This window comes from Trachypithecus francoisi, unplaced genomic scaffold (assembly GCF_009764315.1).
Source record: "Trachypithecus francoisi isolate TF-2019V2 unplaced genomic scaffold, Tfra_2.0 Lachesis_group15, whole genome shotgun sequence".
Classification (NCBI taxonomy): domain Eukaryota; kingdom Metazoa; phylum Chordata; class Mammalia; order Primates; family Cercopithecidae; genus Trachypithecus; species Trachypithecus francoisi.
The window spans coordinates 111,907,761-111,932,304 of NW_022681460.1; the positions used below are offsets into that span (position 1 = coordinate 111,907,761).

Sequence of the window (24,544 nt, forward strand, 5' to 3'; positions counted from 1 at the left end):
GAGGAGAAAGGCTATGGGCGTTTGCATCTGGAGTCCAGAGTCCTCTCCCTCCCCACATTCTGACACTCCTCACCTGCGTGTAGCCTTCTGGGGCTCCTCTGCTCCCCCATCCTAGTTCTGGAAGGAGTGCAGACGGAACTCAGGAGCCCGGGTATCCGCGTCCTGAGTCCCAGCGCCCACCAGGACTGGAGCCTCCTCGCATCTACTCTGAGGACAAAATCCATTGGCAGAGTCTTCCTTTTTGTTTGGGATGCTGGGTTTGAGAACATGCCATGAACCAAGAGTCGTAAATAATCCAATTTTGAGCACTTGAGAACCAAGTGGAAACAAACTCAAGCCGATTTAAAGTGACCAATCTCTGGTTATGCCCTTGAGCCCGTGCAGAAGCAAAGAATAATTTGTGTGTGTGTGTGGACAAATACATTTGTATTCCAGATCTCACAGAAATTCCTACACAAAGAAATTTACAAGGAAAATGAACACTGCACCCTAAAAATTAACAAGAAACAAGGTTCCAGGAGCAACAATTCATTAACAGGAACAGAAACAAAATTGCAAACATTTCAGAAGCAAAGTGTATCAGACTTATAATACAACTATTCCTACAGTGTCTAAAAATATGAAAGGCAATAAAGAAAATATCTTTGACAACAGGACCTCCAACCTTCTAGATTGAAAAAAGAACCAAATAGTTCTAGATATAAAAGCACACTGTAATGGAAACGGAACAACTAGATGCACATCACAGTAGGTTACAGTGCGGAGCAGTGTTGCGAGGGCTTCTGTGAGTCCCAGTGAGCTCTGGGCGTTCTGTCTGCAACTGCAAGGATGGCCGATACACAGCAGTACTCTCCTGTGCCTGTAACTCGAGTGTCCTCAAAAAAAAAAAAAAAAAAAAAAGGTTGTCATTGACTCTTTAAGTGCGTGCAGTCGCAGTCTGGGGACATTTTTTCTCTTTCTGAAAGAAGGCCATTTCAGCGGAGGGCACAGATTGGGAGAACACAGATTCATGCCAACGTGGTGCCGAAGGAGACTCTGGCGGGTCACCCCCATTTATGGGAGAACGCAGGGTGGTAAAGGAAGTCCTGAACTAGCGGGGGCGTGGGTGGGGACTGAGCCTGCTGTGGGAGACCCCAAGTGCGCTCTGGTTTCCGGGACTGATTGATTACCTCACTTTGTTTTCACCACCCTTAGGCCACCCAGTCCATTTGTAGATATAGAAAAGCATCCATAAGGAAGCCCGGCTAGCTCAGTTGGTAGAGCATGAGACTCTTAATCTCAGGGTCGTGGGTTCGAGCCCCATGTTGGGCGTGTGTTTTGTTTTTGGCTGTCTCTCCAAGAATCTACCCTCTATCTGTGGAGGTAGAGGCCCCTGACAGATGCAGACTTGTTGGTACCTTTTAGCTGTACCCCGAGTGTACATCTTTTCCTCCCAGCTCTCTGCCCCTGGCAGTGCAAGACTTGGTGAAAGAAGAAACTCAGGCTGGGCGCGGTGGCTCAAGCCTGTAATCCCAGCACTTTGGGAGGCTGAGACGGGCTGATCATGACGTCAGGAGATCGAGACCATCCTGGTTAACACGGTGAAACCCCGTCTTTACTAAAAAATACAAAAAAAAACTAGCCAGGCGAGGTGGCGGGCGCCTGTGGTCCCAGCTGCTCGGGAGGCTGAGGCAGGAGCTTGCAGTGAGCCGAGATCCGGCCACTGCACTCCAGTCTGAGCGACAGAGCGAGACTCCGTCTCAAAAAAATAAAAAGAAACTCAAGCAGAAGATTTAAAGTGACCAAGGTCTGGTTATGCCCTCCCCTGCTTATTCCAGAAAGCCGTCCTGGGTTCCTGCCCCATGGATGCAGTTCCTACCTGGAAGATCATGAGAACAGCAGTTCCTCGCTCCTTGTTAGCAGAGGCCCTGGGGAAGACCCCCACTAGGGTTTCCCTCTTCTGGGATCATAGCAGGGATGTCCTCATTAAAAGAGAAGAAAGTCTGAGAACGTGGGCTTGTCCAGGATTGGACTCTCTTGTACCCTAAGCAACAGTTATAGCCTGGACAAGGAGCCATCCACGAAACTTTTCTCTGCTCATCTCCCGTCGTCCTTATGCCCGCCTCCACCCTTGTCCAGCAACACTGCCCAGATGCTGATCCCCAGGGGGTCATGTCAGGGAAAATTTGACTCAGGTCCCATCAAGTAGAGGGAGAGGGGGATCCCAATGTTCACGAGCTTGAGAGTCCCAGTGTCTGGCTTTCCTGCCTTCCTCTCTGATTAGAGGCCTCCAGTCCAGGGAGGTAGGTGCCAGATCCTCCCGGAAGTGCCCAGTGCAGCCAGAGGGAGCAGCTCTGGTCTCCTGAGTTACCCAATCTCCCTCTACCCAGACCATCTGGGTGCATACAACATTTCACTGGATGGCTGCTTCTAGTGCCAGCCTGGTGCTGCCGGTACCTGTGTGCAGAGTTGTGAGGCTGGTTATGGTGACCCAAGGGGGCAGACATTGGGATGTTGAATATTAGCAGTAGACGTAGCTAATGCTTATTAAGCTCACCATGCCTAACACTCTTCTAAGCTCTTTACTTACCTAAACTCATTTAATCTTCACTACTGGCCAGGCGAGGTGGCTCAAACCTGTAATCCCAGCACTTTGGGAGGCCGAGACGGGCAGATCACGAGGTTAGGAGATCGAGACCATCCTGGCTAACACGATGTAAACCCCGTCTCTACTAAAAAAATACAAAAAACTAGCTGGGCGAGGTGGCGGGCGCCTGTAGTCCCAGCCACTTCGGAGGCTGAGGCAGGAGAATGGCATAAACCCGGGAGGCGGAGCTTGCAGTGAGCTGAGGTCCGGCCACTGCACTCCAGCCTGGGCGACAGAGCGAGACTCCGTCTCAAAAAAAAAACAAAAAACAAAAAACAAAAACAAAAACAAAAAAAACTTCACTACTATACTCTTATTATTGCATTTTCAGACAAAATTGAGGAGCTGGGATGGAAACATGGAAACTCAGTCAACCTGCCACAGAATGTGCCCTCCCAACCCCAGCAGGTCAGGGAAGGGGACGGCAGGGAAGAGAAGGACTGCTTGACTTTGTGTCGGCATTCCTGGGGCAGTGAGGTTTATTGACTGAATGATTTACTGATTGAGATGAGTCTCCCTCTGTCACCCAGATTGGAGTGCGATGATGTGATATCTGCTCACTGCAACCTCCGCCTCCCAGGTTCAAGGAATTCTCCTGCTCAGCCTCCCTTGAGTAACTGGGATTACAAGAACGCGCCACCATGCCCGACTAATTTTTGTATGTTTTTAGTAGAGATGGGGTTTCACCATGTTGACCAGGCTGGTCTCGAACTCCTGGCCTCAGATGATCTGCCTGCCTCCACCTCCTAAAGTGCTGGGATTACAGGCGAGAGCCACTGTGCCCGGCCGGATTTTTCAGAATAGTTTGTGTGTGTGTGTGTGTGTGTGTGTGTGTGTGTGTGTGTGATGGAGTTTCACTCTTGTTACCCAGGCTGGAGTGCAATAGCACCATCTCGGCTCACCACAACCTCCGCCTCCCGAGTTGAAGCGATTTTCCTGCCTCCACCTCCTAAGTAGCTGGGATTAGAGGTATGTGCCACCACGCCCGGCTAATTTTGTATTTTTAGTACAGATGCAGTTTCTCCGTATTGGTCAGGTTGGTCGCAAACTGCCAACCTCCAGGTGATATGCCTGCCTCAGCCTCCTAAAGTGCTGGGAATACAGGCATGAGCCACCATGCTTGGCCTATTTCGAATAGTTTATAATGAAAAATACATTGGTGCAACTCCTTGGGTATGCTCCCTAATGCTGGGGCAAGGAACACCACTCAAAATCCAGACCTGGCCTTCTGAGATAGGTCACGCTGTAAGGTCACTTGGAGCCCACTGAGGAAAGTGGCACTGGGTTGGACACAGTGGCTCACCCCTGTAATCCCAGCACTTTGGGAGGCCGAGGTGGGTGGATCGTCTGAGGTCGGGAGTTCGAGACCAGCCTGGCCAACATGGTGAAACCCTGTCTCCACTAAAAATACAACAGTTGGGCAGGCATGGTGGCAGGCGCCTGTAATCCCAGCTACTTGGGAGGCTGAGGCAGAAGAATCACTTGAACCCAGGAGGCGGAGGTTGCAGTGAGCCGAGATGGCGCCACTGCACTCCAGCCTGGGCAACAGAACCAGACTCTGTCTCAAAAAAAAAAAAAAAAAGAAAGAAAAGAAAGGAAGGAAGGAAGAAAGAGAGAGAGAGAAAGAAAGAAAAGAAAAGAGAGAGAGAGAGAGAGAAAGGAAGGAAGGAAGGAAGGAAGGAAGGAAGGAAGGAAGGAAGGAAGGAAGGAAGGAAGGAAAAGAAAAGAGAGAGAGGCCGGGCGCGGTGGCTCAAGCCTGTAATCCCAGCACTTTGGGAGGCCGAGACGGGCGGATCACGAGGTCAGGAGATCGAGACCATCCTGGCTAACACGGTGAAACCCCGTCTCTACTAAAAAAAAAAATACAAAAAATTAGCCGGGCGAGATGGCGGGCGCCTGTAGTCCCAGCTACTCGGGAGGCTGAGGCGAGAGAATGGCGTAAACCGGGAGGCGGAGCTTGCAGTGAGCTGAGATCCGGCCACTGCACTCCAGCCTGGGCGACAGAGCGAGACTCCGTCTCAACAAAAAAAAAAAAAAAAAAGAAAAGAGAGAGAAAGGAGGGAAGGAGGGAGAGAGGGAGACAGAGAAAGAGAGAAAGAAATGGAAGGAAGGAAGGAAGGAAGGAAGAGGGCACTGATCAGTAGGCCTACTTTTCCTGAAATTTTGAGATAGGGTCTCATTCTGTCACCCAGGCTGGAGTGCAGTGATGCAATCACAGCTTACTGTAGCCTCTATCTTCTGGGCTCAAGCAGTCCTCCCATTTCAGCCTCTCAGGTAGCTGAGACTATACGCCAAGCCACCATGCTTGGTTATTTATTTTTGGAGTAGAAGTAGTAATACTAGAGATGGGGTCCCTCTTTGTTGCCCAGGCTGGTCTTGAACCCCTGGGCTCAAGTAATCCTCCCATCTCAGACTACCCAAGTTCTGGGATTATAGGAATGTGCCATCAAGCCTGACTCGGGCATGCTTTTCGTATAAGGTATAAGAGATCTCAGGTTCTAGTCCTGCATAAGCCCAAAGTTTTTCCTTCTAAAATCACTAACATTCTAGGTTAGGGGCTTGGTTCCTTCTGTTCCTGTGGTCCTGAGGAGTAACTGTGGGGAGTAAAGGTGGAGAAACCAGTGCCCTCCAGTTTCCCTGCAGGGCTCGCAGGGGATTGGGGATCGAGTCCTGGAGACCCTACAGGTAAAGAGGAACAATCTTGGAGGACAGCAAGAGTCGGTGTGAAGGATCAAGAGTTGCTGGTTGTAGGCCCGGCACGGTGGCTCACTCCTGTGATCCCAGCACTTCGGGAGACCGAGATGGGCTAATCACTTGAGGTCAGGAGTTTGTTATATATAAAGTTTCGGTGCCGCAGAAGAAATATAACTCAAATACAAAATTTTCTTTTAAATTTTTAGCAAGGCGAGGTACTTCTATAGAAGGGTGTGCCCTTACAGATGGAGCAATGGTGAGCACACACTTGGACCAGGGAGGGGAAGGGGTTCTTATCCCTGACGCACGTGGCCCCTGCAGCTGTGTCCTTCCCTTGTTGGCTAGGGTTAGACCGCACAGGCTAAACTAATTCTGATTGGATAATTTAAAGAGAGTGACGGAGTGAATGGTTTGGCGGGAAAAATGGTTATTACAGAGCAGGTAGTCGGAATGAGTCAGGGTGGAGTAGCTAATCAGAATGAGTCAGATGGAGCAGATGATTGAAATGAGTAGGGTGGAGCAGGTAATCTAAAAAGGTTGCTTTACGAGGAAGTTAACTTTAAAAGTAGAAGGTAGGCCGGGCGCGGTGGCTCAAGCCTGTAATCCCAGCACTTTGGGAGGCCGAGACGGGCGGATCACGAGGTCAGGAGATCGAGACCATCCTGGCTAACACGGTGAAACCCCGTCTCTACTAAAAATACAAAAACTAGCCGGGCGAGGTGGCGGGCGCCTGTAGTCCCAGCTACTCAGGAGGCTGAGGCAGGAGAATGGCGTAAACCTGGGAGACGGAGCTTGCAGTGAGCTGAGATCCGGCCACTGCACTCCAGTCCGGGCGACAGAGCGAGACTCCGCCTCAAAAAAAAAAAAAAGTAGAAGGTAAAGAACTGAACATACTGACATATTGAATCTTTGAAAAGAAATTTAGAACTTATATCTAACAAGCTGGAGACCAGATTGGCCAACATGGTGAAACCTCGTCTCTACCAAAAAATACAAAAATTAGCTGGGTGTGATGGCACGTGCCTGTAATCCCAGCTACACGGGAAGCTAAGGTAGGAGAATCGCTTAAGCCTGGGATGCAGAGATTGCAGTGAGCCGAGATCGTGCCACTGCACTCTAGCTTGGGCAACAGAGTGAGACTCTATTAAAAGAAAAAAAAAGTGTACAGTTTGGTAAGTTTTGGCAGTCCATCACTCTGCTTTCTGTCACTGTATTGTTTTGCATTTTCTAGAGTTTTACATACATGGGATCATCATTGTATAACATTATTATTATTATTATTATTATTATTATTATTTTTGACACGGAGTCTCGCTCTGTGGCGCAGGCTGGAGTGCAGTGGCCGGATCTCAGCTCACTGCAAGCTCCGCCTCCCGGGTTCACGCCATTCTCCCGCCTCAGCCTCCCGAGTAGCTGGGACTACAGGCGCCCGCCACCTCGCCCGGCTAGTTTTTTGTATTTTTTAGTGGAGATGGGGTTTCACCGTGTTAGCCAGGATGATCTCGATCTCCTGACCTCGTGATCCACCCGTTTCGGCCTCCCAAAGTGCTGGGATTACAGGCTTGAACCACCGCGCCCGGCCCTATTATATAACATTATTTGTTATGACCACGTTATCCTCCATTTTGGATTTATGATGATAATTTCATTTATCCCCTATTTTGGGGCTAGTAGATTGTTTCCATTTGTTTTTTGTTTTGTTTTGTTTTTTGAGATGGAGTCTCGTTCTGTTACCCAGGCTGGAGCGCAGTGGCGCGCCATCTCGGCTCACTGCAACCTCCACCTCCCGGGTTCAAGCGATTCTTCTGCCTCACCCTCTCCAGTAGCTGGGACTACAGGCACGCGCCACTACGCCCAGCTAATTTTTGTAGTTTTAGTAGAGATGAGGTTTCACCAGGCCAGGCCTGTCTTGAACTCCTGACCTTGTAATCTGCCCGCCTCAGCCTCCCAAAGTGCTGGGATTACAGACATGAGCCACCACGCCCAGCCTGTTTCCTGGTTTTTAAGTATAATCTGAGGATAAATAATTTTTGATGCAAAATATCTATGTAAATCTATTACACTTTTCTAGGATACAAGCCCTGGGTCAGGCTGGTGGGAATGTAAAATGATCCAGCCACTGTGGATAACAGCCTGGCAGTTCCTCAAAATGTTAAGCACAGAACTACCAAATGACCCCAAAACTCCATTCCTAAATGGAGTTCCACTCCTATGCTCAAGGAAATTTAAAACATATATTCATACTAAATCATGTACACAATGTTCACTTTAATGAGCTGATTTGTGACTGTCCACCATCCATGTGTTGAAGTTCTAACTCTCAGTCCCTCAGAATGTGGCTGTATTTGGAGATTGGGTATTTAAAGAGGTAATTAAGACAAAATGATGTTATTAGGATGGTCGTTAATCCAATATGACTGGAGTCCTTGTAAGTAGAGGAAATTCAGGCCAGGAACGGTGGCTTATGCCTTTAATCCCAGCACTTTGGGAAGCCGAAGTAGGTGGATCACCTGAGTCAGGAGTTTGAGACCAGCCCTGCCAACATGGTGAAACCCTGTCCCTACTAAAAATACGAAAATCAGCAGGGCATGGTGGCAGGCGCCTGTAGTCCCAGCGACCAGAGGGGCTGAGGCAGGAGGATCCCTTGAACCCGGGAGGTGGAGGTTGCAGTGAGCCAAGATCATGCCACTGTACTCCAGTCTGGGCGACAGAGTGAGACTCCATCTCCAAAAAAAAAAAAAAAAAAAAACGGAACTTGGCCTGGGTGTAATCCCAGCATTTTGGGACGGCAAGGCAGGAGGATCTCTGGAGACCAGATTGAAAAAAAAAAAGAAAGAAAGAAAGAAAAGAAAATATTCTATTTTTAATTTTGTCTGAAAGTGCACTTACAAGAGTATAGCAGTGAAGACTGAACAAGTTAAGGTACAGAAAGGGGCTGGGTGTGGTGGCTCAGCCTGTATTCTCAGTACTTTGGGAGGCAGGTGAATCGCTTGAAGCGGCATGGTGAGATTTTTTTTTTTTTTTTTTAGATGGAGTCTCGCTCTGTCATCTAGGCTGGAGTGCAGTGGCCGGATATCAGCTCACTGCAAGCTACCCCTCCCGGGTGTGCGCCATTCTCCTGCCTCAGCCTCCTGAGTAGCTGGGACTGCAGGCGCCCACCACCACGCCTGGCTAATTTTTTTTATTTTTAGTAGAGACGGGGTTTCACTGTGTTAGCCAGGATGGTCTCTATCTCCTGACCTCGTGATCTGCCTGCCTCAGCCTCCCAAAGTGCTGGGATTACAAGCATGAGCCACCGCGCGCGGCCAGACATGGTAAGCTTAAGCAGCGTTAGCTACATCTACTGTTAATGTTGAACATCCATCCTCTGACCACTCCATTACCAACCTCAGAATTCTGCATGCAGGCACCCCCTGCCCTAGATTTCACAAGAGAGATCCTGTGAAATCCTGTGGTTTCAGGGTGGAGGGAGGCCAGGCAATTGGAGAAATTAGAGCCTGGCCTCCCAAAGACCTGCTCCCTCTGACTGCACTGGGCACCTCTGGGAGGATCCGGCACCCATCTCCCTGGGCTGGAAGCCTTTAATCTGAGGGGGAGGCAGGGAAGCTAGACACTGGGACTCCCAAACTGGTGAACATTAGAATACCCATCCCCCTGTACTTGATGGGACCCTAGTCAAACCTCCTGACAAGATGACACGATCCCCTAGGGATCAGTGCCTGGGCAATGTTGTTGGACAAGGGTGGAGCCGGGCATAAGGACGACCAGAGATGGGCGGGGAAGGTTTCGTCGGTGGCTCCTTGGTCTAGGCTATGATTGTTCCTTAGGGTGCAAGAGTCCAATCCTGGACAAACCCATGTTCTCAGACTTTATTCTTTTAATGTGGCACAGTCTTGCTGTGGTCCCAGAAGAGGAAAACCTTACTGGGCAGCTTCCTCACGGCAGCTGCTAACAAGAGCAGGGAACGGCTGTTCTCCTGGTCTTCCAGGTAGGCTCCACGTCCTTGGGCCCCCATAAAGGGTCTACAGCCATACTTAGAGTAAACGCACCCCAGCTCAGGAACCCAGGATGTTTTCCTGGGGTGAGCAGGCATCTGCTTTCACCAAGTCTTGCATTGCCAGAGACAGATGGCTGAGAGAAGAAAATCGACCCACGTGGAACAGAAACTCACAATGCTATCCCTGTGGGTGAGGCTCGCAGTAAAAGCAGCCGCCCAACGTGGGGCTCGAACCCACGACCCTGAGATTAAGAGTCTCATGCTCTACCGACTGAGCTAGTCGGGCTCGTTGCAGCGAGTTTCTTCTGGATTTCTAGATTAAAGCAGACTCCGGGACCAGGAGACGTCGGTGTTGGTACTACACTGTGGAACACAGTTGCTCTGCGACAAGCGTCTTCCTCAGGCCTGCCCCAAAGGCGAGGCGCAGACCGATGCCCCCAACGGTGGCTGGATCCGGGTCCTTCTCTGCGTCCGAGGCCCACCCGCGGACGCCCCCAGCGTGGCAACTCCTGAGTCCGCTGGAGGCGGATGGATGGAACCGCTTGAGGCGACTCCAGGGATGTGGGGCCCCGCCCCGACTCACGGCCGTGGAAGCGGGTCTGACTTGTGGATTCCTCATTCACGCGAAATATCTTTGCTGAGCCCCGACTTCGAGCCCAGCCAGGTCCCATGGAGGCAGCAGACCCTGGGCATCCAGCCCCGTCGGAGGGGGTGGCACAGAGCCGGGGCGGCCAGACTGGGGCAAAATATTGTTGTGATTCCTGCCCAAAGTGTAGGGGTGGGGGTTCGGAGGAGAGAGGGGCTGCGGGAGCTGCGAGGCGCCCCGGAAAGGAAACCGTGTCCCCGCCAGGGGGAGGTGGGCTGGGCTGGGGTGCAGGGGGCCGGGAGAAGGTGGGGAGCGGCGGGCAGTGACGGCGGGAAGCTGACAGGAAACCTCCGCGACCCAGCGGCCTCCTGCGCTGGGTTCCGTACCTCGCATCCCCCCTGGGCAGGTGACGGTTTCCCGTTCCTTTCTAGGACCCTTGGCCTTTGCCACTGCTGTTCGGCTGCAGAAGAATCCTCTAGGTGGGATTGGTGGCTCATGCCTGTGATCCCAGCACTTTGGAAGGCTGAGGGGATAGGATCGGTTGAGCCCAGAGGCTGGGGACCAGCCTGGGCAATATAAGTGAGACCTCGTCTCTACAAAAAATAAAAATTTAAAAATTAGCCGGGCGTGGTGGCGCGCGCCGTGAGTCCCAGTTACTCGGGAAGCTGAGGTGGGAGGATCCCTTGAGTTTGGGAGGTTGAGGCTGCAGTGAGCTACGATTGCACCATCGCACTCCAGCTTGGGCAACAGGGCAAGACCCTGTCTCAGAAAAAAAAAGAATCCTCCCGAACCCTCAGCACATGCATCTCCCCAGGTTCTAGTCTCCTCCTTGGCGGGGCTGTGGGGGGAACGGCTTCAGGAGCCCCGTGGACTCTTTTTCCTGGCTCTTCTGCTCTCACTCCACGCTGAGGTCCTATTTTTTCCAGGACCCCAGAGTTCAGCCAGGAGGGGGCGCTCCTTAAACCCTAGGTCCAAGGGTTAAGGGAGATGCCTGAGAGGGCTCAAGCCACATTCCTGAGAGTGGCGGGTGGGGGGGATGGAGTCTCATCTCGACTCACCTAGCTAGCCAGACTGGGGCAGGCTATTATGCTGCCGTGCTGGTCGGGCCTTGGGGGAAGGCGATCCGGACGGGAAACCAGCAGTTTAAAAAAGAAAAGAAGGCCGGGCGCGGTGGCTCACTCCTGTAATCCCAGCACTCTGGGAGGCCGAGTCGGGCGGATCACGAGGTCAGGAGGTCGAGATCATCCTGGCTAACACGGTGAAACCCCGTCTCTACTAAAAATACAAAAAATTAGCCGGGCGTGGTGGCGGGCGCCTGTAGTCCCAGCTACTCGGGAGGCTGAGGCACGAGAATCACTTGAAGCCGGGAGGCAGAGGTTTCAGTGAGCCAAGATCACACCATTGTACTCCAGCCTGGGCGACAGGGACTCTGTCTCAAATAACAACAATAATAATAAAATAGCCGGGCCTGGTGGCTCATGTTTGCAATCCCAGCATTTTGGGAGGCTGAGGCGGGCAGATCATGAGGGCAGGAGATTGAGACCATCCTGCCTAACACGGTGAAACCCCGTCTTTACTAAAAATACAAAAAATTAGCCGGGCACGGTGGCGGGCACTTGTAGTCCCAGCTACTTGGGAGGCTGAGACAGGAGAATGGTGTGAACCCGGGAGGCGGAGCTTGCAGTGAGCCGAGAGCACGCCACTGCACTCCAGCCTGGGCGACAGAGTGAGACTCAATAAATAAATAAATAAATAATAATAATAATAATAATAGGGCCGGGCGCGGTGGCTCAAGCCTGTAATCCCAGCACTTTGGGAGGCCGAGATGGGTGGATCACGAGGTCAGGAGATCGAGACCATCCTGGCTAACACCGTGAAACCCCGTCTCTACTAAAAAATACAAAAAACTAGCCGGGCGTGGTGGCGGGCGCCTGTAGTCCCAGCTACTCGGGAGGCTGAGGCAGGAGAATGGCGTAAACCTGGGAGGCAGAGCTTGCAGTGAGCTGAGATCCGGCCACTGCACTCCAGCCTGGGTGACAGAGCAAGACTGTGTCTCAAAAAAAAAAAAAAAAAAAATAATAATAATAATAATAATAATAAACATGTCTGTTTCTTATTTGCCAGTATGGCCCCACAATGGGCTGGTAATAATAATAATAAAATAAACACGCTTGTTTCTTATTGCCAGTATGGCCCCACGATGGGCTGGTAAGAGGTCTCAGTTAAACTCACAGATTCAGGGCCCTAAAAGGCTGCTAAATGTGGAGTGAAGACCTGGAGTAAGAGCTTTTGCCTTGAGTCCCCACCTCCCTTAGAGGCCTGATGTGCATGCAGAGGAGCATCTCAAGCGGAAACAGAGCTGGCACCAGAGGCAGGCAGACCAAGGTTTTCAGCCCCTTCCACCCATTCCCAGGCTATGGGGGACTTCAGAGGCCGGATCAAGGACTGGATCCCTGACAGTCTATGGCAGACAGATGCTCTATGGCAGGACCTCCGCCAGCCTGCTCCTCCTGGCTACCCTATGGTCAGGGCACTGCCTTGAGTCCCTTCATTCGCAGAGCTGAGGAGGCTTGGGGAGGTTTGAAATCCAAGCCAGTTCCTCTGCCAGGAACTGGGGTGTAGCTGTAGTCCCTCAGTCAGTGGGACAATGGGACATTAGGACCTGCCTCCTGTGGCCTGGGGCCTTTCTGCCCAGCCCCTTACCTGCTGCCTTCCTCCTCCAGAGACAAAACATTGCCTTTAGGATTCCCATGGAGCAGTTTCAACATTCCCCCTGTGGTATCCCCCAGTTGGGCAACCCCATGTGTGATAATCTTACCACCCACCCATGGAAAAGATGTGACTCTCATTCAGAGTGAGGGGTGGAGGGGACCCTACCCAGCCAAAGCCAAGTCCCGGGTAAGGCAGGAAGGCCCCAGTTCGTGAAGGAGCAGCACCTAGACCACACCTACGGGAGCTGCCCCTCCATGCCTGGCTCTGCCTCTCCCTGCTTAAGCCACATCCCCCAAATAGATCCTCAAACGTGGAAAATGTGAGACAGAAAGCATCCCCCCAAACCAAAGTCAGAGATCCAGAACAGAGGACCCTCCTCCTCATGCAATGAGGCAGCTGGGAAGTCTTCTCAGGGTCTCTCCAAGCAGGATTCTGTGTTGCTTATAAGGTCTAAGCTAGTCAAAAGGTATACTTCGCCCAACGTGGGGCTCAAACCCATAACCCTGACATTAAGAGTGTCATGCTCTACCGACTGAGCTAGCCAGGCAAGTAGAGGCAGGTGGTGTTCTTTTTCCCTGGATCTGAGGCCTTAGGTGACTTACCTGTTCCTGTCAGGCATTCTCCTATTTCCAACATCCCCTATGTCAATAAGGACTCCGGATTCTGGGGCTGAGTCCCGTAGACCAGCCAAAGTTCTAGAGTTGGGACCTGGGGAAATGGAGGGCAGGAGTGGGGCTCGAATCCCAGGACTGTGGGCAACTCACCGGAGCCATGGTGGGCAAGGAACCACATCCCCTTCTCTGCCACCTCAAACAGTCCTCGGGGCTACCTGCTTGCTGGGGTAGTTTGGGGTCTGGAGTTGCTGAGTCACGGCTGCTTGTTTCTTTGTTAGCCAGGCCCTGGGTCCGAGCCCTAAGGACGTTGTTGTGGAACAAAAGCAGCAGCTGGGATTACAGCGCTCGGGAGTCCCTGACCTTGCCTTTGGCACTTTGGAGGCAGGAGCAGAGCTGCGGCAATCCCACCTGCCTTAGAGCCACCTGGGACCTGGTCTCCACAGGTGTTCCTTTCTGTCTGGGCCCAAATCCTGGGAAGAGAAACACTGAGAAGAGGACACGTAGACTGGGTACAGTGGCTGGCACCCATAATCCCAGCCACTTTGGGAGGCCAAGGTGGGAAGATCACTTGAGGCCAGGAGTCCAAGACCAGCCTGAGCAATATAGCAAGACCCTGTTTTTATGAAAAAATTTAAAAAATTAGCCAGGTGTGGTAGTGCAGTGACTCACACCTGTAATCCTAGCAATTGGGGAGGTCTAGGTGGGTGGGTCCCTTGAGGCCAGGAGTTTGAGACTAGCCTGGCCAACATGGCAAAACCTCATCTCTACTAAAAATACAAAAATAAGGGCCAGGCGTGGTGGTTCACACCTGTAATCCCAGCACTTTGGGAGTCCGAGGCGGGCAGATCATGAGGTCAGAAGTTTGAGACCAGCCTGGTCAATGTGGTGAAACCCTGTCTCTACTAAAAGTACAAAACATTAGCCAGGCATGGTGGCAGGTGCCTGTAATCCCAGCTACTCAGGAGGCTGAGGCAGGAGAATCACTTGAATCTGGGAAGCAGAGGTTACAGTGAGCCAACGAAGATCGTACCACCGCACTCCAGCCTGGGAGACAGAGTGAGACTCCATCTCAAAAAAAAAAATTAGCCAGGCATGGTGGCACCCACCTATACTCCCAGCTACTTAGGAAGCTCAGGAAGGAGAATCGCTTGAACCGTGGAGCACAGGTTGCAGTGAGCCAAGATGATGCCACTGCACTCCAGCCTGGACGACAGAGCGAGACCTTGTCTCAAAGAAAATTATAATTATATAATAAAATTATATTATGATATAATCATATTACTAATAGAATTATATGATACATATATACTACATATAATATAAACATATATAAAATATGTATGTTTAGGTATAACATACACATGTTTTTCATATGTGTGTATATTATTCAATACCGTAGACATGAAATCTAATTTCCATGTGTAATGAGATGAGATATCTTATTTTTTTCGTACCAAGTCTTCAAAATCCCGATGCATATTTTGTACTTACAGCAGCACATCTCAAGTGGACCAGTCGTATTTCAAGTGTTTAAGAGCCATGTGGATCGAGACCATACTGGGTAACACGGTGAAACCCCGTCTCTACTAAAAAATACAAAAAAAAATCTGGCCGGGTGAAGTGGCGGGCGCCTGTAGTCCCAGCTACTCGGGAGGCTGAGGCAGGAGAACGGCGTAAACCTGGGAGGCGGAGCTTGCAGTGAGCTGAGATCTGGTCACTGTACTCCAGCTCGGGCGCCAGACCGAGACTCCGTCTCTAAAAAAAAAAAAAAATATATATATATATATATATATATAGCCATGTGTGACTCCTGGCTACCTTCCTGGCCAGGGCAGCAGGGGGCCATGGGGTCAGGCAGCTTTGACCTGCTCTCAACGAGCTTCATCTGCGGATCTGCCTTGGCCTGCAGAGATGTAGGTTTCTAGGGCGAAGAGGGGAGGTCGAGGAACGAGTAGCTCTCCAGGCCCCACCTGGACCGCGCACCCCACTCTGATCACTCAGAACCCGACTACCGGCCTCCCCCATACGGGGAGCCCATGTGGAGCTGAGCGACCCGGGCTGCGGAGGGTGCAGCTTCTCTGGGGCTGGTAAAGAGGAGAAGGGTGCGGGACTCCAGCGAGACTGAGGCAAGTGCCGACCAGGCCAGCCTCAGGAGCATCCTGGTCCCTTGCAGCTGAGGCACAGACCTGGACCGACCTGAAGCGGAGCAAGGCGACTGGTGGATGAGGATTCAGGCTCGGTCCCCGATTTTCAAGTTCTATATTCTCTAAAATGACAGGGGAAAAGTAACCACTTTTGGGGCTCGTCCGGGATTTGAACCCGGGACCTCTCGCACCCGAAGCGAGAATCATACCCCTAGACCAACGAGCCTCCCAGGCGTGGGCTTCCGCTGACATTTCAGACACCTGCCTCCAATCCGACGCGAGTCGCCTGATTCCGAAGTGGATAGAGCTCATCCCTGTACCCAAGTGATTGGCAGAATTCTGGGGTCGCTGCGGGGAGACCCTGGTGAACCAGCCGGGTGGAGACAGAGCCCACCCACACTGGGCTCTGCAGGGGATGCTCAGGGTCAGACCTGCAACCTGGGGCTCCCTGCTGTATTTTCCCCTGTCCCGGGGTTAACGGGTCTGCGCTCAAACCTGGGGCTGCTGACTCATACCCAAGACCTTGCCCTAGGAGGATGGCTGAGCGGCCAGCTCACTTTGCATCCACTGCAGCCGGTGGCTGGCTCCATCCCACAGGCGCCCCCATAGCCTCCCTTGGGTAGAGCCCAGAGCCTCTGCCCTGACTCAGAAGCTAGCTCTGTCCTGTCTCTGCCTCTGTCAGCAAGAATTGAGGAAGTTCAAGGAGGTCACTGGGGATGAGCAGCGATGGCAAAGGGCATGACAGTGACACACACTCTCCGCCTCTGTTTCTCTCTCACTCTGTCTTTAGGCGCTGGTGGCTTTGAGGTTATGATTAGGGTGAGAGTGGGCCTCAGGTTCAAATCCTGATGGGCCAATACTGCAACACCTTCTGGATCCTTCTTTAAGGACGTGAGCAGTTTGGAAAGCCGGTGGACACGGCCTGGATGTGGAGAGGATCCAGCGAGTTCCGCGTGTGATGGGCGAGAGGGTCCTGCCCATCGCCACAGGCCACCCGCCCTATTTTGCCCTAGATCAACCCCACCCCAGAGCTGAGCGCTGTCCCACTCCGGGGACTCCCTCCTCCCCTCTGGTTGGGCTTCTCGCTGCCGCTTCCCGGCCACACCCCCAGCGCTGGCATCGACGTTTATGGAGAGCGGAGAATACAAAGTTTTGGGTTCCAGAAAGATAAAGGGGGGGGGTGGGAGTGGGGGAGCAAAGATGGTGCTTCCTGCCACCGAGGTCTGTTGGCCTAGAGGTATGAGTCTCGCTTTGGGTGCGAGAGGCCCCGGGTCGGAATCCCAGAGGAGCCCAGGCCGCCGTGATCAGCTGTTGTTTGTTAGCCTGGGAAATCCAGCGCGCAAGAACAACAACGGAGCACATGAAAGAATCTTTCGCAGGAAAAGCAGGCCCTGCCTCCCTCTCCTACCTTCTTCGGTTTCTCAAACTGCAGGTGCGACCCCACTAGGTGGGGTTTAGGAACCCGGGAATCAGCTACACCGCGACCTCCTGGATCCAGGACTGAGTACTCCGGACAGCGCGCATCTGGCCCTTTTTCTTCTTTTAAGGAAGTACTGCGGGTAGAAGGGCTTGACTGCGGGTGGGAGTGAATGAAGACGGTGTCCGGGGGCCCGGGTGGCCGCAGCTAACTCAGTCTCCGCGTCCCTCACTTGTTGACCCAGAGAAGTAAGCGAACGCAATAGACGCCTCCCCCGGCAGGAGCCTCTGTACTGCCCGGGGGCAGGCGGGCGGCCCAGCCCCAGCGGATGGAGCCCGGGCACCCGGGCACCCCGCCTCCCAGATTCGCGGGCGCAGTGGGCACAGAGGCCCAACTTCCTTCCCTCTTCGACCCCCTTCCCTGCCTGCGATCTGAACTGAACCTAGGACACTTCTGAAGTTAACACCCCTCTTCCAAAGTAAAAGACCCAGACCATATTTTAATTTTTAAAAAAAGAACAAGTCGACCGGGGGCAGTGGCTCATGCCTGTAATCCCAGAACTTTGGGAGGCCGGGGCGGGCGGATCACGAGGTCAGGAGTTCTAGACCAGCCTGCCCAACACGGTGAAACCCCATCTCTACTAAAAATACAAAAAAGTAGCCAGGGGTGCTGGCGCATGCCTGTAGTCTCAGCTACTCGGGAGGCTGAAGCAGGGGAATTGCTTGAATCCAGAGGCGGAGGTTGCAGTGAAATGAGATGGGGCCACTGCACTCCAGCTTAGCGACAGAGCAAGAGTCTGTCTCAAAAAGAAACAAAAAAGAACAAGTCAAACTGGGCGGGATGGCTCATGCCTGTAGTCCCAGCACCTTGGAGGCCTAGGCGGGCAGATCACTTGAGGTCAGGAATGAGACCAATCTAGCCAACATGGTAAAACTCTGTCTCTACTAAAAATACGAAAATTGTCTGGGCTTGGTGGCACACACCTGTAATCCCAGATATTCGGTAGGCTGAGGCAGGAGAATGATTTGAACCCGGGAGGCGAAGGTTGCAGGGAGCCGAGATCACCTCACTGCAGTCCAAGCTGGTAGACAAGAGCAAGACTCCGTCTCAAATAAAATAAAATAAAATAAAACAGAACAAGTCAGGTCTAGATTTATCTACATGGACTCAAATTTTTTATTCTCAAAGATCATAGGCATCATGTGTTAAAGCATACACCTAATTTTTTGGTGGGCACATGGCGGGCCGAAAATAAAGAGCACACAGTTCAAAGTGAAGATTGAAAATAACCAAGAATAATATGTTTAAAAAAACAGCCAGTGTTCATTTTCTGGTGTTGATGTTGAACCATAGTCATGGAAGTCTTAGGGGAAACTGGGTGAATGCTACACAAGAGTTTTCTATACTTTTTTTTTTTCTTTTTGGCAACTTACTGTGAATCTATAATTATTTTAAAATAAAAAGTAAAATAGGCTGGCCCAATGATGCACATCTAGTATTTTGGGAGGCCGAGGAGGGAGGATCACTTGAGCCCAGGAGCTCAAGACCATCCCGGGCAACATAGAAAGACCTGGTAACTAAATTTAAATAAATCAATCAGGCCGGCTCTGGTGGCTCACACCTGTAATCCCAGGACTTTGGAAGGCCGAGGTGAGCGGATCTCTAGAGGTCAAGACTTCAAGACCAGCTTGGCCAGCATGGTGAAACCCTGTCTCTACTAAAAATACAAAAAAATAGTCTGGCGTAGTGGTACATGCCTATAATCCCAGCTACACTGGAGTCTGAGGCAAGAGAATCGCTTGAATCTGGGAGGTGGAGGTTGCAATGAGCTCAGTTTGTGTCACTGCATTCCAGCCTAGGTGACAGAATGAGACTTCATCTAAATAAATAAATAGGCCGGGCGCGGTGACTCAAGCCTGTAATCCCAGCACTGTGGGAGGCCGAGACGGGCGAATCACGAGGTCAGGAGATCGAGACCATCCTGGCTAACACGGTGAAACCCCGTCTCTACTAAAAAATACAAAAAACTAGCCGGGCGAGGTGGCAGGTGCCTATAGTCCCAGCTACTCGGGAGGCTGAGGCAGGAGAATGGCGGGAATCCGGGAGGCGGAGCTTGCAGTGAGCTGAGATCGGGCCACTGCACTCCAGCCCGGGCGACAGAGCAAGACTCCGTCTCAAAAAAAAAAATAAATAAATAAATAGGCCGGGCGCGGTGGCTCAAGCCTGTAATCCCAGCACTTTGGGAGGCCGAGATGGGCGGATCACAAGGTCAGGAGATCGAGACCATCCTGGCGAACACAGTGAAACCCCGTCTCTACTAAAAATACAAAATACTAGCCGGGCGAGTGGCGGGCGCCTGTAGTCCCAGTTACTTGGGAGGCTGAGGCAGGAGAATGGCGGGAACCCGGGAGGCGGAGCTTGCAGTGAGCTGAGATCCGGCCACTGCACTCCAGCCTGGGCGACAGAGCAAGACTCCGCCTCAAAAAATAAATAATAAATAAATAAATAATAAATAAATAAATAAATAAATAAATAATAAATAAAATAAAATAAAATAAATAAATAAATAAATAAATAAAATTAGCTGAGTGTGGTGACACACGTCTGTTGTTCCAGCTACTTGGAAATCTCAGGTAGGAGAATTCCTGAGTCCAGGAGGCTGAGACTGCAGTGAACTAGATCACACCACTACACTCCAGCCTGGGCAACATAGCAAGACCCTGTCTTGGAAAAAATAAAAAATAAAATGAATAGACTTTCAAAAATTACAGGCTGTCATAATGGTGTTGTCAGATACAGATGAGTTCTTGACATGGGAACAATGAGTCTAGGAGTGACATTAAAGCTCAGACAGGAGAGAAAATAAGGGGCTAGTCAAGAAAGAGGAGGAAAAACGGCATTCCAGCTCAGGAACTGGTAGCTGATGGGAGTTGAAACAAAGCCGGAAAATAATGGGTCAGCACAATGTCTCACGAGAGGACCCCTTGAGCTCAGGAGTTTGATACCAGCCTAGGCAACACAGTGAGGCCGCATCTCTACAGAAAACACAAAAAAATTAGCTGGTGCATGAGGTGGGAGTATTGCTTGTGCTGAGGAGGTTGAGGCTGCAATGAGCTGTGTTCTCACCACTGTGCTGCAGCCTGGGTAACAAAGTAAGATTCTGGCTGGTCGCAGTGGCTCATGCCTCTAATCCCAGCATTTTGGCAGGCCAAGGTTCACCTGAGGTCAGGAGTTCGAGACCAGCCTGGCCAACATGGTGAAACCCCAACTCCACTAAAAATACAAAAATTGACTGGGCGTGGTGGGCACCTGTAACCCCAGCTACTCCAGAGGCTGAGGCAGAGAGAATTGCTTGAACCCAGGAGGTGGAGGTTGCAGTGAGCCGAGATTGCACCACTGCACTCCAGCCTGGATGACAGAGCAAGATTCTGCCTGTAAAACAAACGATTAATACAGGTGTGAATTGCATCAAGCGCCCTTCCAAACATTAAGATCGCCACATGACTTCTTTTTTTATTCTGTTAATATGATGAATTATTTTGATAATTTTCTTGAATTTAAGGCCAACCTTGTATTCTTGGAATATACCTAGTTCCGCCTTTATTTGATAGCTCCAGTCTTTCTTTGTTTTTGCTTTTTTTTTTTTTTTTTTGAGACAGAGTCTGTCTCCCAGGCTGGAGTGTAGTGGTGCAATCTCGGCTCACTGCAAGCTCCGCCTCCCAGGTTCACGCCATTCTCCGGCCTCAACTTCCCCAGCAGTTGGGACTACAGGTGCACGCCACCACACCCGCCTAATCTTTTGTATTTTCAGTAGAGATGGAGTTTCACCGTGTTAGCCAGAATGGTCTCAATCTCCTGATCTTGTGATCTGCCCGCCTCTGCCTCCCAAAGTGCTGGGATTACAGGCATGAACCACCGCGCCTGGCCTGATAGTTCCAATCTTCCTAAAAAGACGCAAAGGTAATCACAGGACAGCCCTATCTCGTCCCTGAAAAATGCGCAAGATGGATCGTTTCAGACAGAGGGCACCAATCCCCAACCCACCCCTGGCTCTGCAACCCTCACAGGCCAAGGATACAAGTGACCCCTAGCCCCATTCCCCATGCATCGCTGTGACACAGGGTCATGGTTATAAGGCCCCATAAGCCAACATCCTCCAGGTGGGATTCGAACTCTCACCAGAGGCTGAGGCAATAGTGCCGTATTATTAGGACCTGGGCTGGTGAGATGCCTGTAGCCTTTTGTTCCAGCCTCTGATCTGCCTTCCTTGGGGCCCCCAGACAGCCTCTATCTCAGCACCCCCACTGGGAAATGTGTCCAAAACCACTCTAAAGCCCAGACATTAAGGTTTGACTCCCATTCCAAAGACACACCTTGGCTGGTTACAACCATAATGCAAACCTACACTCAAAGTCCAGGGAAGGTGCCAGGCTGAAGAAAAAGACCAACAAATCATCTTCCTTAGGAAAAAAACATTTAATAGGGACTTATGAACAGAATCTGGGTCTGGGTCTCTGGTGGCAGGGGGACAAGATAGTGGGTCTCCATGCCTTACTGCCCAGACCCAGGGTCTACATACCACAGGGAAATGGTGTATGTGCTTCAGAAGGAATGTATAAGGCACTTGCTTAAGGTCAAGATTTATGGTAAATGCAATAGCAGCAAGGTTGTTTTGACCTAAGGGCAGAATTTATAGTTAGTCTTACACAAGAAACAATAGATGAACTGGAACTCTTGGAGGCTGTCCCAGAAGTGGGATTAATCAGATCATTAATCATTAGTTTGTAATAATTACTCTTTATTCCAATATTATAATAATCCTTGCTCTACAATCATAACCTAGGAAAACCCAGGCCATACAGAGATAGGAGCTGAGGGGACATAGTGGGAAGTGACCAGAAGACAAGACTGTGAGCCTTCTGTTATGCCAGGGCAGGGCCACCAGAGGGCTCCTTGGTCTAGCAGTAACGCCAGCGTCTGGGAAGATGCCCGTTACCAAGCGGACCGTGGTCTAGTGGTAGCATCGGCGCCAAGGAAAAGCACCCGCTACTTAGCAGGCCGGGAAAGGGAGTCTCCCTTTCCCCGAGGGAGTTTAGAGAAGACTCCATCATCTCTTGTGGAGGGCCTGACATCAGTCCGGCCCGCCCGCAGTTGTCCAGAGGCCTAACCGTCTCCCTGTGATGCTGTGCTTCAGCAGTCATGCTCCTGATCCGCTTCATGTTCCATCCTGTACACCTGGCTCGGCCTTCTAGATAGCAGTAGCAGAATTAGTGAAAGTATTAAAAGTCTTGCCGGGCGCGGTGGCTCAAGCCTGTAATCCCAGCACTTTGGGAGGCCAAGACGGGTGGATCACGAGGTCAGGAGTTCGAGACCATCCTGCCGAACACGGTGAAACCCCGTCTCTACTAAAAAATACAAAAAACTAGCCAGGCGAGGTGGCAGGTGCCTGTAGTCCCAGCTACTCGGGAGGCTGAGGCAGGAGAATGGTGTAAACCTGGGAGGCGGAGCTTGCAGTGAGCTGAGATCTGGCCACTGCACTCCAGTCTGGGCCACAGAGCGAGACTCCGTCTCAAAATAAATAAATAAATAAATAAATAAAATAAAAGTCTCTAAAATGCAGAAATAATGGCGTAAAATGCAGAAATAATGTCTCTCCTCTCTCTCTCTCCGCCTCGGCTGCCAAACAGGGAAGGGCCTCTGTCCAGTGGACACGTGACCCACGTGACCTTACCTATCATTGAAGATGGCTCACACTCCTTACCCTGCCCCCTTGTCATGTATCCAATAAATAGCAGCGCAGCCTGGCATTCGGGGCCACTGCCAGTCTCCGTGTCTTGGTGGTAGTGGTCCCCCGGGCCCAGCTGTGTTTTCTTTTATCTGTCTCGTGTCTTTATTTCTACGGTCTGTCATCTCCGCACATGGGGAGAAAAACCCACAGACCCTGTAGGGCTGGCCCCTACATTGACCCATAGTCTCAGCTGAACTGGGTGGGTGGACGCTTCTCCCTTGGCTGAACTTCAAAGCAGCACATCCACCCCTAGCCCTGGGACTGAGTCTCCTGGGGGAGGGGAAGAAACTTTGGGTCTTATGCTAAGGGTAAGGGATCCAGGTTCTTTATCCCAGTCTAGGGGTGAGCAGACAGACCTTCCTGGGGTGCAAAATCTCCTGTTTTTTTCCCAAGAGACCCTGGTTCTGGGACACCCATCGTGAGAGAAGACACAGCAGCTGTCAGCTTGATGAATTTGGAAGGTGGTCTTCAAAGCTCTCATGGTGACACAGATCGAGTTGGGACTCAACGAAAGTTTACTTTCCACTTAGGGGCCAAGCATAGGAACCTGTGTCACTTGTGATGATGCTGAATTCTGTGTATCAAGAATGGTAAAAGCTGCGCCCAACGTGGGGCTCGACCCACGACCCTAAGATTAAGAGTCTCATGCTCTACCAACTGAGCTAGCCGGGCTGACATGATTTTGTTGGCTTCACACCTTAATGTTCAGAAAACTCAAAGCAGGTGCTGCCAAAAAAAACAACAACAACAAAGACTGTGGTGACTCTAGTCCTGAGGAGGTGGTGCAGGCATGGCTACCCGTGGAGCCGGCCTCTGGCACTCAGGTAGCTGGGTACACAGTCCCTGCTGGGGTCTCCGGACGTCTGGGAGCCCCTAACCTCCCGTCTCAACGAGTTGTGGGCGGACTGTGAATCCCTTAACCTCAAACCGTGAGCCTCCAGTCAGCTGGAATGTGTAGTCAGGGACCATTAGCCATGGCTCCAGGCCGGGACCGTTCAGAGTCGTCCTGAGTGGGAGGTGGGGAGGAAAGGAACAACCTTTCTCTGGGGCCCAAGTGCGGATCCAAAGGGGTCTAGGTCCAAGCTTCGCTGCCAATATAAATCCGAATTCCTACTTAATATTGAGCCTGGCCTCTGTATAGCTCCAAACTATTTCAAATGACCCAAAGAGCCCAATTCTTCCCACTCCCCTGTAAATCTGTGTGCACGGTGGAGGCAAGCAGCTCATGACAGGGGTTTCTCCATGTTGGTCAGGCTGGTCTCAAACTGACAGCCTCAGGTGATCCGCCCTCCTCCGCCTCTCAAAGAGCTGGGATTACAGGCGATCCCCGCTGCCGGCCTGCGCGGCTTCTGAGTCGGACTCAGGGGGGAAGGGGAAGCCAGGAAGGAGGGGCTGAAGGGAAAGAGTAGAATGGCAGGGTAGGGCCTGTCCTGAGTGTGCACCTCACGAAATGGACCCCCCCGACTTGGGACCCAGTTCTTCCTCGTCTCCCCTTCCCTTCCTTAGATCGGAACAGGAACTGCAGGCCGGCCTCTGTCAAGCGCGTCCGCGTCCGTGAGAAGACACCGCCAAACAGGCTTTGTGTGAGCAATAAAGCTTTTTAATCACCTGGGTGCAGGCGGACTGAGTTCCAAAAAGGAGTCAGCAAAGGGAGATGGGGAAGGGGTTGCTTTATAGGAGTTGGGTAGGTAATGGAAAATTACAGTAAAAGGTGATTATCTATTGTTAGCAGAGGAGGGGGTCACAAGGTACATGGTAGGGAGGTCATAAGATTTATTTTCCAAAAGAAGAATGTCACAAAGTCGACTGATCAGCTAAGGTAGGGCAGGGACAAGTCACAATGGTAGAATGTTGTAATGTTGGTTAATCACTTAAGGCAGGAACTGGTGTTTCACTTGTTTGTGTTTTTTTTGGCTTCTTCAGACTTCTTGGCTCCTGCAGGCCATCTGGACATATTTGTGCAGGT

The 24,544-nt window shown here is 51.3% G+C and overlaps 5 non-coding genes across 5 annotated transcripts; 1 reads left to right on the forward strand and 4 right to left on the reverse strand.

Moving 5' to 3' along the window:
- Window positions 1-1,238: 1,238 nt before the first annotated feature.
- Window positions 1,239-1,311, forward strand: TRNAK-CUU. The gene has a single exon. It is a non-coding gene; the product is annotated as a tRNA-Lys (tRNA).
- An 8,219-nt stretch (window positions 1,312-9,530) lies between these two features.
- TRNAK-CUU lies at window positions 9,531-9,603 on the reverse strand. The gene has a single exon. It is a non-coding gene; the product is annotated as a tRNA-Lys (tRNA).
- A 3,486-nt stretch (window positions 9,604-13,089) lies between these two features.
- Window positions 13,090-13,162, reverse strand: TRNAK-CUU. The gene has a single exon. It is a non-coding gene; the product is annotated as a tRNA-Lys (tRNA).
- A 2,365-nt stretch (window positions 13,163-15,527) lies between these two features.
- Window positions 15,528-15,599, reverse strand: TRNAP-CGG. The gene has a single exon. It is a non-coding gene; the product is annotated as a tRNA-Pro (tRNA).
- Window positions 15,600-23,178: 7,579 nt separating this feature from the next.
- On the reverse strand, window positions 23,179-23,250 carry TRNAK-CUU. Its single transcript has one exon. It is a non-coding gene; the product is annotated as a tRNA-Lys (tRNA).
- Between the last annotated feature and the right edge of the window lie 1,294 nt (window positions 23,251-24,544).